Source organism: Macaca thibetana, chromosome 11, assembly GCF_024542745.1.
Source record: "Macaca thibetana thibetana isolate TM-01 chromosome 11, ASM2454274v1, whole genome shotgun sequence".
Classification (NCBI taxonomy): domain Eukaryota; kingdom Metazoa; phylum Chordata; class Mammalia; order Primates; family Cercopithecidae; genus Macaca; species Macaca thibetana.
The window spans coordinates 81,005,623-81,017,883 of record NC_065588.1 but is presented as its reverse complement, the minus strand read 5'-3'; positions in this window follow the sequence as shown (position 1 = coordinate 81,017,883).

Genomic DNA, 12,261 nt, shown 5'->3' with positions numbered 1-12,261 from the left:
TTCACCGTTGCAAAAGGAAGATCAAGGTGTTACTTCTACATAATATGCACCCTTCTGTTTTATGTTTGTTGTGTGTCCACAGGAATCTTGGAAGGTGACCAGAGTGAATAGTGATTTTTTTTAATTAGAAAAATATCTGTGATTGTATGTGATTGTACAAATCTCAACATAATGAGACTTGATGGAATAGAGGAGAAAAATTATAGAAGTAAACAAATAAGACAAGCATATAATTAAAGGAATGAGATGAAGGGATGGAATAGACAAATAAAGGAGATTAAACAAAGACAATATTCCTGGATTTTTAAAAATAATTTCAAAACAGTTCTGCAGAACAACATAAAATGAGATTTCAAAAATATTTGCCATGCTACCATATTTTATCCCCACCACTTCATAGAGACATTGGAATAAAAAATAGAGGAAGAATATACTGTCAGAATTGAAGCTAACCCTTTAAAAGAAGAGGCAGTTGGCAACGTATTACGGAACACAGACACGTGTAGAAATACACAGATATTCCTCGAGGATCATTCTCTGCTACTGTATTTGAGAGAGAAGGTAGTTATATCTTCATCTAACTAGATCGTGTGGAAGCAGATATTTAAAGTATTCTTTCCCAATTCTCTCACTTCTAAAATAGAACTCACTGCAACTTCTTTACTGATTATGGTCTAAAGCTTCAGGACCATTGCCCTCCCCAGTATATGTGAAAATGTTTTCAACAGAGGTGTTGCCATACAAAAGGCCAGATTTCACTTGGGGACTCGAAGCAGAGGCAGGGGGCATTTAAAAAGGTCACTGTTTTAGAGCTAGCTAAAATCAGAGATGACAGCATTTTCTGGGCTAAAACTCAATTTTTTTAATGTAATTTTCTAGCATACATAAGGGAGAGAGAAGGTAACAATAAACAAACCCTCCTGCACCCTTTTTCATCCAACTTAAATAATCATAAAAGATTTACCAATCTTGTTTAGTCTATTCTGTAAATGTTTTCTAGAATATTTTAAAGCAAATATCAGACATCATGTAATTTTAGTTTGATTCTTCTGTAAGAAACAAAAATGGCACAGAGGCAGAGACCAATCTACTATGCCTTTTTATTATTTACCCCAAACCAGCATTAAACACATTCAGTTTCTATCCCTACAGGTTTCATCCCTTAGTTCTAATTAGAATGACTCCTTCTCTTCTTCCTCCTTTTCTCAATCTCTGAGAAGTTCTGGGCCTCCCAGAGAGGGAAGTTCTGGTATTGTTTACAACCAGGTGACTGTTGCAAAGTAAAGAGGAATTTGGCCACTTTTACGACTTCCACTTGGGCAGAAACAATGGGTCATGGGAAGAGGCAATTATAATTCTATCACCTCATTTGAGATGGGTTCAATGAACAGGTGCTCCCTTCCTATTTTCTAAAAACAACACTAAAATAGCGACCAATCTTACATGTTACTTCCATTATGGTTAATTTTATCTTCTTTGGGGAAAAGTTCATGCAGATTTTAAGGTCCGTTGTCAACAATCAAAAGTTCCTAATCCCACCTATACTCTGAGAGAATATGGGAAAAAATGTCTTTCCTTTTATGATAAGTGTTAGGAAAATTCCCATGCTATTAGAAACCATTAAACCAAAGGATTTTCAGACTAATCCAGGCCCCCATGAGAACACTCCCCAGAACCTAGCCCTGCTACCCTACATGAAGGCCTTCTTTGTTCTCTATCTCCTGACAATACTTCCCCGCTAAGCTATCGCAGTTTCATTTTTCCCTCTTGGAAAACTCCACTGAAAACTGCAGAGTCCAGCCTTATTTTATAATCCGTTTCTTTCCCTCCATTATTTTATAATCAGTTTCTTTCCCTCCATTAATACAATCTGGGAGACATAATAAATAGACCTGAGTAAATATCATAGGTCTAAGTCATTCTGTTTAAAATAAACTGCCTGAGAAATGTAGAGGAGGCTTAAACAGAACTGTCTGTATGAGACCTGGGACTTCAGGTATAGCTCACAGGTCTGGAATCAGATTTTGGCACTCCAAGTTTCAAATAATAATTTGTCAATAAGGCCCATATTCATATTAAATACACTATATATCTATAGGGTGTGTTGCCTTCCATGTAGACACCAAAGAGTTGTAACTCACCCTTGTGTTGCTCTCCCTAATTCCAAAACCATACCCAAAGGGTTATGAGCCAGTGAGAAATTGTGGTAATTGCTGTGCATTTTCCAAGCATCTGTCCCTTGTAGATACCTTCTACTAAAAGTTCTTTCAGAAAACTAAATACCATATTTACTTACCTTAGATTAGACAGAAGCAAATATATGGAAGTGAATAGGGTGATAAAGATTCATTATCCTCCTGTTCACAGCAATCAGTTCTCCAGGAGGCTGAGAACTAGTTATACACTCACTGCCTTATCCTTATTTTCTCATGTATTGTGGACCACAGAAGACTTCCTCTCAGACTGAGGAAAGGATACAAGATTTTCTCCCATATTTAAAATGATGATATGATAAACGTTAATTATTGAATATAAGGGTATTTAATAAATATGAATTTATGCATTTACAACAATAGTTTTCAAACTTTACTGTGATTAAAACAACTTATGTAGCTCATTTGAATGATAACTTCTGAGCTCTCAGAAATTCTAATTTAACATATCTGGAAGGGATTCAGTGATCAGCATTTTTTTTAAACAAATATCTTCGGGGATCTTGATGCAAATGATTTGTGTCACTTACTGTAAGAAATATTATTCCATAGAGTATATTAAATAAACTTTAGTAATTGAGAAGAAGAAAAAAAAAGTAGTGAGTATATTCCATACTGCACTAACTTAGGTGCACAAACTATTTTACCCTACCAGATGCCCTTAACTCTGTCCTACTGTGAAACACCTGGATCTAAATAATCTGACTTCCTTCGATCCAATGCAGAGTCTTTGGCTAATTCTTTCCCCCTGCATGGGCACTTTCCTTGCTTCCTTTTACCCCAATAGTTTGAAAACTACTCTAAAACATAAATTCATGTTTACTAATGACTTTCATATTCAATAATTCACATTTGTCATATCATCATGAATGCTTCCTTTCACCTCTCACAGTCTGTATACATTCAATGAACTCAAATTTTTGTGTGAGAGAAAAGGAAAGTATTTTGCTTTGCTTCTGAGGAAGGGGTGCCCAAGGATATGGTTTGAAAAAAAGGGAAGGAAAAATATTAACAGGAATGAAAGCACAGAAATTATTAACTTAATGAATTATCTTATCACCTGAATAAGCAAATTGGTGTAGATATCCTTGATTATTATAACAATATTCATACCATTTACAATTTGCATTTGGTCTTTTTAAAAATTTCTTTCTAATTGTGAAAGTAATTCAGAAACATTATGTAAATTTACAAAATACTGAAAAGTTTGTAACTTTTCAGTAAGTAATAAAGTAAATAAAGAAACACATAATTCCACTAATCAAAATTTAATTGGGAACACTTTCAATGAGGCTTACTCTAAACAGCCTTAAAATCTCTTCACCAAACACTTTATTCCTGTATTTCTCAAGTAGATTCCCAAAATAACCATAGATAAAGCAATGTCATAGTGTCATAGGAAAGAGTGGTAAGAATAAACATGACATAATGGAGTGTGGAAAACAGTAATTGCAGAGATATTTACTTGGGATTTGATTCTTGTCTGAAAAAGATTATGTTTACTTCAGGACACTGGTATGAGTGCCCAGTTGTACTTCGTAGTCACTATGGTTGGTCTCTGAGATAATACATAGCCTTAAGCAAGTTAGACTGACTCATTTACAGAAAAAAAAAACTAATTTATTTGAAAATTCAAGTAGTTCCACACTGAAATATAATATTTATATTTTTTATGGAATTGTTACATATTTTGAGTTATTTTTATTTTTATGTTTTATTTTATTATCTCTTTAACATAATCTTATATATTTGCATCTTTTGGCATAGATTATAAAACCTCATATCTATATTAGGGGACCATCCAAGTCTGTTGGGATCTTTAAAAAAATGAAAACTCAAATTCTAGATCTCTATCAAATCAAAATCTTCAGGGATTAACATTTGAATTTTGTAGTTTCATTAAGTAGTGTGAGAAATTCTAGTGTGTGGTAAATTTGGGGAACTAGTGTAATAGGATGAAAAGATGTGGGTGTTATCAAAAAGTTGTTTTCCTTTAGAAACAGTTTTCAAAATATTTGAACTTCTTTCATAATTTTTCCCCAGACAATAGTCTCTAAATTGTCAGTGATTCAAATGCATATATTTTGGTATTGCAATAGCTCCATTCTGAAGAAACATTTGATATAATTGAGAATTGCTAAAAATAAACCAGTAAGTTTCTTACCTCTACAACTCCCACATTACTCAAGAAAACAGGTACAATACATATTTCTCTTTTTCTAAGATAATTCAGTAAAAGTTTTTTGGCATATATTATTCAAACTAATTTCATACACTATTGAAAACCTTGAGTTTATTTTAACTTATGCTATAATGACTGTGTATTAGAATCTGAAGGTTCTAGTTAAAAATTAGGGAAATTTAATTTAACTACAAAGAACAATTTTTTTGGTCTTATAAATGGAGGCACAGAGACATTCCCTCTTGGATACTAGGTATGTCAATAAATCAAATTACTGATATTATGTATTCTCTTCATCCATTCTTCTATGTTCCTCAAACCATTGGATCTTTAGAAAATGTACAAGGGACTAGAGAAGATAGTTGTTTCTGGAAAGTATATACCTAGATGGAAGATAGCTTAGTTAATGTTTAAAGACTGTGAGGAGCAATCCTAAAGATTTTGACCTTTCGATGAGTAATCCAAAGGATTTTGGATTTCTAAGGAGCTGTCCTAAAGATTTTGACCTTCTGAACTAACAAAATTATAGTGAGGTTGAAATGAAATATTTAAAATAAAAGCTACCTTAAAAAGTAGAAAAAAATATGAATTGTCTTTACATAACACTTTTTACATGCGGTATATTTTATCTGACATCTTCAGGTTTTTGGATTTAAAAGGTGCAGGCCAACTTTTTTTTTTTTTTTTTTTTTAGTTCATGACAGCATTGTGATGCTTCCCCCAAAGTATTTTACTTATTTTTCTCTCCTGAACTAATTACTCATTTTCCTATTTTTTAATTTAGCTAATAATCTTTTCTCATTAAAGTTGACCTTACCAAAAAGTGATAATCTCTAGTGTATCATGTTAAATAAGGCTTTTAGAGTTTATTTATATATGTGAAAGCCTAAATAATTTCCTTTCAAATTTTTTAATTAAATATTTTGTTTCAATTAGGGACTGTTATTTCTTATTTAAAATGCATATGTGGAGAAAGAAATTCTGAGCCATAAGTGTATTCCTCCTGTCTGCTCATTAAAAGCAGAGAGAGAAAGAGAACAAAATGAAAAAAAAATTACATAGTTTGCCTAAATATTTGGGGCCCCTCCCTCAAATTTTCCCTATATTAATTTGAACATTTTCTAATTTCCAACATGTAGAAGATTCCACATGTATTTACAAGCTAGGAGAGGAGATTTATTAGTCCACTCTCACACTGCAATGAAGCAATACCCAAGACTGTGTAATTTGTAAAGAAAATAACTTTAATTGCCTCATAGTTCTACATTGTTGGGAAGGCCTCTGGAAACTTACAATTATGGTGGAAAGCAAAGAGAAGCAGGCACCTTCTTCACAGGGTGACAGGACAGAGTGAGCACAAGCAGGGGAAATGCCAAATGCTTACAAAACCATCAGATCTCATGAGACTTATTATCAGAAAAACAGCATGGGGCAAACTGACCCCAGGATCCAATTACCTCCACCTGGTCCCACCCTCGACACATGGGGATTATGGGGATTACAATTCAGGATGAGATTTTGGGTAGGAACATAGTCAAACCATATCATTCCACCCCTGGCCTCTCCCAAATCTTATGTCCTCACATTTTAAAACACAATCATGCCTTTCCAACAGTTCCCTGGAGTCTTAACTCATTCCAGCATGAACCCAAAAGTCTAATTCCAAAGTCTCACCTGAGACAACGCAAGTCTCATCTGCCTATAATCCTGTAAAATCAAAAGCAAGTTAGTTACTTTCAAGATACAATGGGTACAATGGGGGTACAGGCATTGGGTGAATAAACCTGTTCCAAATAGAAGAAACTGGCCAGAGCAAATGGGCTACAGGCACTATGCAAGTCCCAAATCCAATAGGGATGACATTAAACCTTAAAGTTCCAAAATGATCTCCTTTGATACTATGTCTCACATCCAGGTCATGCTGATGCAAGAGGTGGGCTCCCATGGCCTTGGGCAACTCCAGCCCTGTGGGTTTGCAGGGTACAGCCCCCCTCCTAGATGCTTTCACATGCTGGCACCAAGTGTCTGCAGCTTTTCCAGCCACATGGTGCAAGCTGTTGGTGGATCTACTGTTCTGGGGATGGGAGAATAGTGGCCCTCTTCTCACAGTTCCACTATGCAGTGTTCCGGTGGGTATTCTGTGTGGGTGCTACCACCCAACATATCCTTTCTGCAGTGCACTAGCAGAGGTTCTTAATGAGAGCTCTGCCCCTGCAGCAAATTTCTGCCTGGTCATCCAGGCATTACCTTACATCCCCTTAAATCTAGGTGGAGGTTCCTACCTCAATTCTTGACTTCTGTATACCCACAGGCTCAACACTACATGGAAACTGCCAAGTCTTGGAATTTGCACCCTCTGAAACAGTAGCCCAGGCTGTACCTTGGCCTCTTTTAGCCACGCTTGGAGGTGAAGCAGCTGGGACAGAGGGTACCATGTTCCAAGGTTGTGTAGAGCAGGGATGCCCTGGGCCCAGCCCAAACAACCATTTTTCCCTCCTAGTCCTCTGGGCCTGTGATGGGAGGGGCTGCCATGAAGGTCTCTAACATGCCCTGGAGACATTTTCCTCATTGTCTTGGTGATTAACATTTCTACAGTGGGCTTCAATTTCTCTCCAGAATTTTTTTTTCTATCACATCATCAGGCTGCAAATTTTCCAAACTTGTATGCTTCCTTTTGAACACTTTTCTGCTTAAGAAAATTCTTCTACCAGATACCCCAAATCATGTCTCTCAAGTTCAAAGTTACACAGATATCTAGGGCAGGTGCTAAATGCCACCAGTCTTTTTGCCAAAGCATAGCAAGAATGACCTTTACTCTAGTTCCCAACAAGTTACTCAACTCCTTTTGAGACCACCTCCGCCTGGACTTCATTGTCCATATCATTATCAGCATTTTGGTCAAAGTCATTCAACAAGTCTCTAGGAAGTTCCAAACTTTCCCAAATCTTTCTGTCTTCTGACCCTTCCAATGGTTTCAACCTCTACCTATTACCCAGTTGCAAAGTTGTTTCCACATTTTCAGGTATCTTATAGCAATGCCCCACTACCTCCGTATCAACTTACTGTATTAGTCCATTCGTATACTACTATGAAGAAATACCTGAGACTGGGTAATTTATAAAGGCAAGAGGTTTAATTGACTCACAGTTCCACATTGTTGGGGAGGCCTCAGGAAACTTAAAATCATGGTGGAAGGCAAAAGAGAAGCAGGCACCTTCTTCACAGGGTGGCAGGACAGAGTGAGTGCAAGAAGGGGAAATAAATGCCAGACACTTATAAAACCATCATGTATTGTGAGAATCATTCATTTTCATGAGAACAGCATGGGACAAACTGTCTCCATGATCCAGTTACTTCCACCTGGTTCTGCCCACAACATGTGGGGATTATGGGGTTTATGGGGATTACAATTCAAGATGAGATTTTGGGTAGGGACACAGCCAAACCATATCAGGAGAAATGTTTAATTTCAAGACTTCCCCATAGAAACTTAAAAAAAAAAGTTTCAACAAAGAATTAACAAATAATTGTATTATTAGGGTATCAAATTACACAGAATTATCACGAAGGATTTCTGGTCACATAAAGTATTTTACAAATCGTTTCCAGGTTATAAAAATACGGGTGAGAAAGAAGAACAGATTTACACAAGAAGTTTGATGAAGTGTTTCTGTTAGGAAGGAGATAATAATCTCCTTATTTCCTTGATCTGCAATTACTTTCATCTAAGAAATGATCTGAAGTACCTGGGCATATGTACGAACACTGAGTGTAAAGTAATTCAGAGTTGAGAAAAAGAGCTAGAGAAATGCATTTCAAACTTGAGTGTGCATACAAATCAAGTGAAGAGTTTGTTAAAATATAGGTTCTGATTTCATAGTTTTCTGATGAAGCCTGAGTTTCTCATTTCTAACAAGCTCCCAGATGATACTGATATTGCTGGACCACAGACTGCACACTGAGTAGCTAGCATCTAGACCAGTGGGTCTTATATGTGACAGCCCATCAAAGTCACCTGAAGGACGTTTCACACCAAAAGAAAAGCCTGTGTCTAAACCTAGTTCTGAATTAGGTTCATTCAAGTGGGCCTCTGACGTGTGCAGCTAATAAGCTCCAGCAGTGAGGCTGAGTCCCAGCCAGGGTGGTGAACCACTGACTTAGACAAATGATTTTCTCTGCTGGGAGTGCATGTAGACATAGGTGTATGTTGGAGAAGTATGTGGATGAAGATTTGGGGTAGAAGTCTTTTGTAAGATCAAGAGAGAAAAGGAAGGGGTTTTCATTCTGCACAGGTGCACCTCCTCCCTTCAGAGCTTATTTTCTATCAAGTAAAGCAGTGCTGAATTTTTAGGCAAAAATAGTTTGACATATAGCTACAGACACATCATTAAGAATCAAACCCGGAGACCTTACAATGTCCGATAAGGTTCCACACGTCCTGGATTCCCATTGCCTCTCTGCAATCTATCCCCTTCCTAACTCTACTGCAGACATAATGGCCTCTTTGCTGTTTCTGATAATCTCCAAGCAAACTACCTCAAGATTCTGCACTAGACGTTGCCTCTTCCTGGAATATGCTTATTCCAAATATCTTATGGCTAGATCTCTTACCTCCTTCAAGTCTTTGCTCAAATATTATCTCTCCAATAAAACTTCCTGATCCCTATTTAAATGGCAGCTTTCCACCAGCTCTTAGGATCCCAAATATCTGTTATCACCTTTAAATGGCACATATCATACTCTCTTATATTAGTTATTTATTATGTTTGCTGACCATATTTTTGGTTTTCACTCCTCTTCTCCATCATCATTGGAAGGTAATGATGGTAGGGATATTTGTCTATTTATTCACAATTATTGGCAAATTTCTTAGAAATCTTCAACTCCTATAGTATATGTTTCATAAATAAAAGAATGCATACAAACATAATTGTCATTTCTGAGGTCTTCTTTGACAGTTTCAGTAAAAATAAGTGCCCACTTTCAAACTTCTTTCCTGTCCTGATCACTCTTTGTTGTATTATTCTCTTATTATATATTCCTTATGTACTCTCTTTCCATATACACATACATATATATAATCTTAATTTATTTTTTAGTTTATTATTAGAACATATAATCTATAAGGAGAATGGCATTTTCTCAGAGATATCTATTAAGCAATTATAACAGCTCCTAATACAGAGTAGATAAGTAAGAAATATTTTATGACTCTTTTTGTTAAAGTGGGGTTATAAACACGTTTTATTTTTTCTGCATTGCTATAACATGGTGAGTAATTTCTGTCTTACATTTCTCTGTATAGAAAAACATTGTCTCGTGTTGATGGCTGATTTAATGCCCTTTCATTCAAGTGATCAAGGGTAAAGAAATCAATGAGACACTTTTTCTCACAAATGCTATGATTCTTTTACTGTGCAAAGTTTAAAATATAATTGTGTCCAGTTGATTTGCTTGCCAAAATGCACCTAGGTATTTGGATACTCCCTCCCTCTCTATCCCATTTTCTTGGCTCTAAAAGACACATACTCAGAATTCTACTAATGATGGATTGGCACTGTGAAGGGTCTGCCTCAGCCCAAGGCAAATTCACACAGCTGGCTAAAGTAATCACATGGTGGGATGCTGTTTTTCTACTTAAATATACTTGTGGTCTATCAAAAGTTCACTGTTGCATGGTTGTTTACTTTTGATCCAACAGGGCCTACATTTTCTGTGGTACAGCACTGCAGCCATGCTGTAGCTGTAGAAGCTGTCCACAGTGACATGGCCTGCATGAGGCAATAATACCCAGATTTGCTAAACAGACTTGAAGTTGTTGTTTATGTGTTTTTTTCTGACCTAGGTCACCCAGGTGTGTTAATTTATTTGCATAGTTTGCAGCACAGGAGACCATACTTGAAGTTCAAAAATTAGCTGTGCATTTTTGTTCCTCTTGATCTAGCTACAAACACAGGTAGGTATAGGCAAGAAAAATAATCCTCAATTTTAACTTCAAAATCCAATAACATTATTTTCTAAAATAAGGTAATGGTGAAAATCAAAGTAATTATTTCAGAGTTGACGAGGCAGATGCTGAATGCAAACCATAATAGGCCTCTTGCTAAGCCTCTTGCTTAACAATTAGTAGTCACTTTATTTATGCATTCATTTTAAAATTCATTCAAAATAGTTTCTGAAACCTATAACATATGCAATGTTGTGGAGGATACTTAGAGAAGAAAGTTTCAACAATCCTAATTATCAAAGTGCGAAAAAAAAGTAGAAGAAAGGACCATGGCTGTACTGACTACAATGATTTTAAATCCAATTAAACAAATGTTTATTAAGATACCTATTTTATGCTCAAAATATATCACCTTCACACATACATAGACATACATATATCATTATTAGTTGGTCTGACCAATTACTAGCTGCATATTGTGTAAACATGAATTTGATGTTTGGATTTAGAAAAATCTTAGAACATTAGGAAAAGGAAATGCTGTAAAATCATACTCTCTTGCACTATTTCTTTGCAAAGAGAGAGTAAATAATGAAAAAAAGAGAAAGGAAAGAATTAATATTTTCACTCCCATGTTCATTGAAGTGTAATTCACAATAGTAGAGACGTGGAAACAACCTCAATGTCCATCAGTGGATTAACAAAGAAAATGTGGTATACATATGTAATAAAATATTATTTAACCTTAAAAAGGAAGGAAATCCCGAAATATGCAACAATATGGATGAATCTGGAGGACATTATGCTAAGTAAAATAAGCTAGTCATCAAAGAATGCATACTGTATTTTTTCCACTTGTATGAAGTATGTAAAATAGCCAAACTCATGGAAGCAGACAGTAGAATGGTGGTGGCCCCGGTATGAGGGAAGGGGAAATGAAAAGCTATCCAACAGATGTAAAGTTTCAGTTACAAAAGATGAGTAAGTTTTAGGGATTTGCTGTACAACATCATGGCTATAGCTAACAATACTATATTGTACACTTAAAATTTGTTATAAGGGTATATCTCATGTTGTATGTTCTTATTAAAATTTGTTAAATGTACTCTATTTGTAATATATTCTTCTTTCTCTTTTACATGTAATCATAAAGGATTTTTACACTATTTTGATTTACACAGAATTACTACTGTATATATCAAGAGAAAATATATATTCTGTTGGGGAATTTACCAAGAGTATTTCATGTTGTGGGAAATAAAATAAATAATAGTAATGCCAATGATAATATTTAAGTCGATAGTATAATGCACAGAATCAATGAGCATACATGGCAGTGAATCCATTGTAATTTTATACACAGGCACAACCTTTTTGCCACTCATATCGTGTAGTGCAGACCTGCTGGGGCATTCACAGGATAAGAAAGCAGTGTTTTATTATAAATTACTTTATTTTTATTTATCAAATGCCAGATTCCAAAGTTGGCATTAGATATATTAGATAGATTATTTTTAATTAGTCATAGGCAGGTAATTATTTAATCTATGAATTTAATTTCAGGAAAATAAAGAAATGTTAGAAAATTATAGACACATTTTTTTTTTTTTTTTTTTTTGAGGCGGAGTCTCGCTCTGTCGCCCAGGCTGGAGTGCAGTGGCGCTATCTCGGCTCACTGCAAGCTCCGCCTCCCGGGTTCACGCCATTCTCCTGCCTCAGCCTCCCGAGTAGCTGGGACTACAGGCGCCCACAACCGCGCCCGGCTAATTTTTTGTATTTTTAGTAGAGACGGGGTTTCACCGTGGTCTCGATCTCCTGACCTTGTGATCCGCCCGCCTCGGCCTCCCAAAGTGCTGGGATTACAGGCGTGAGCCACGGCGCCCGGCCGACACATTTTTTATATAACTGAAAAATGTGAC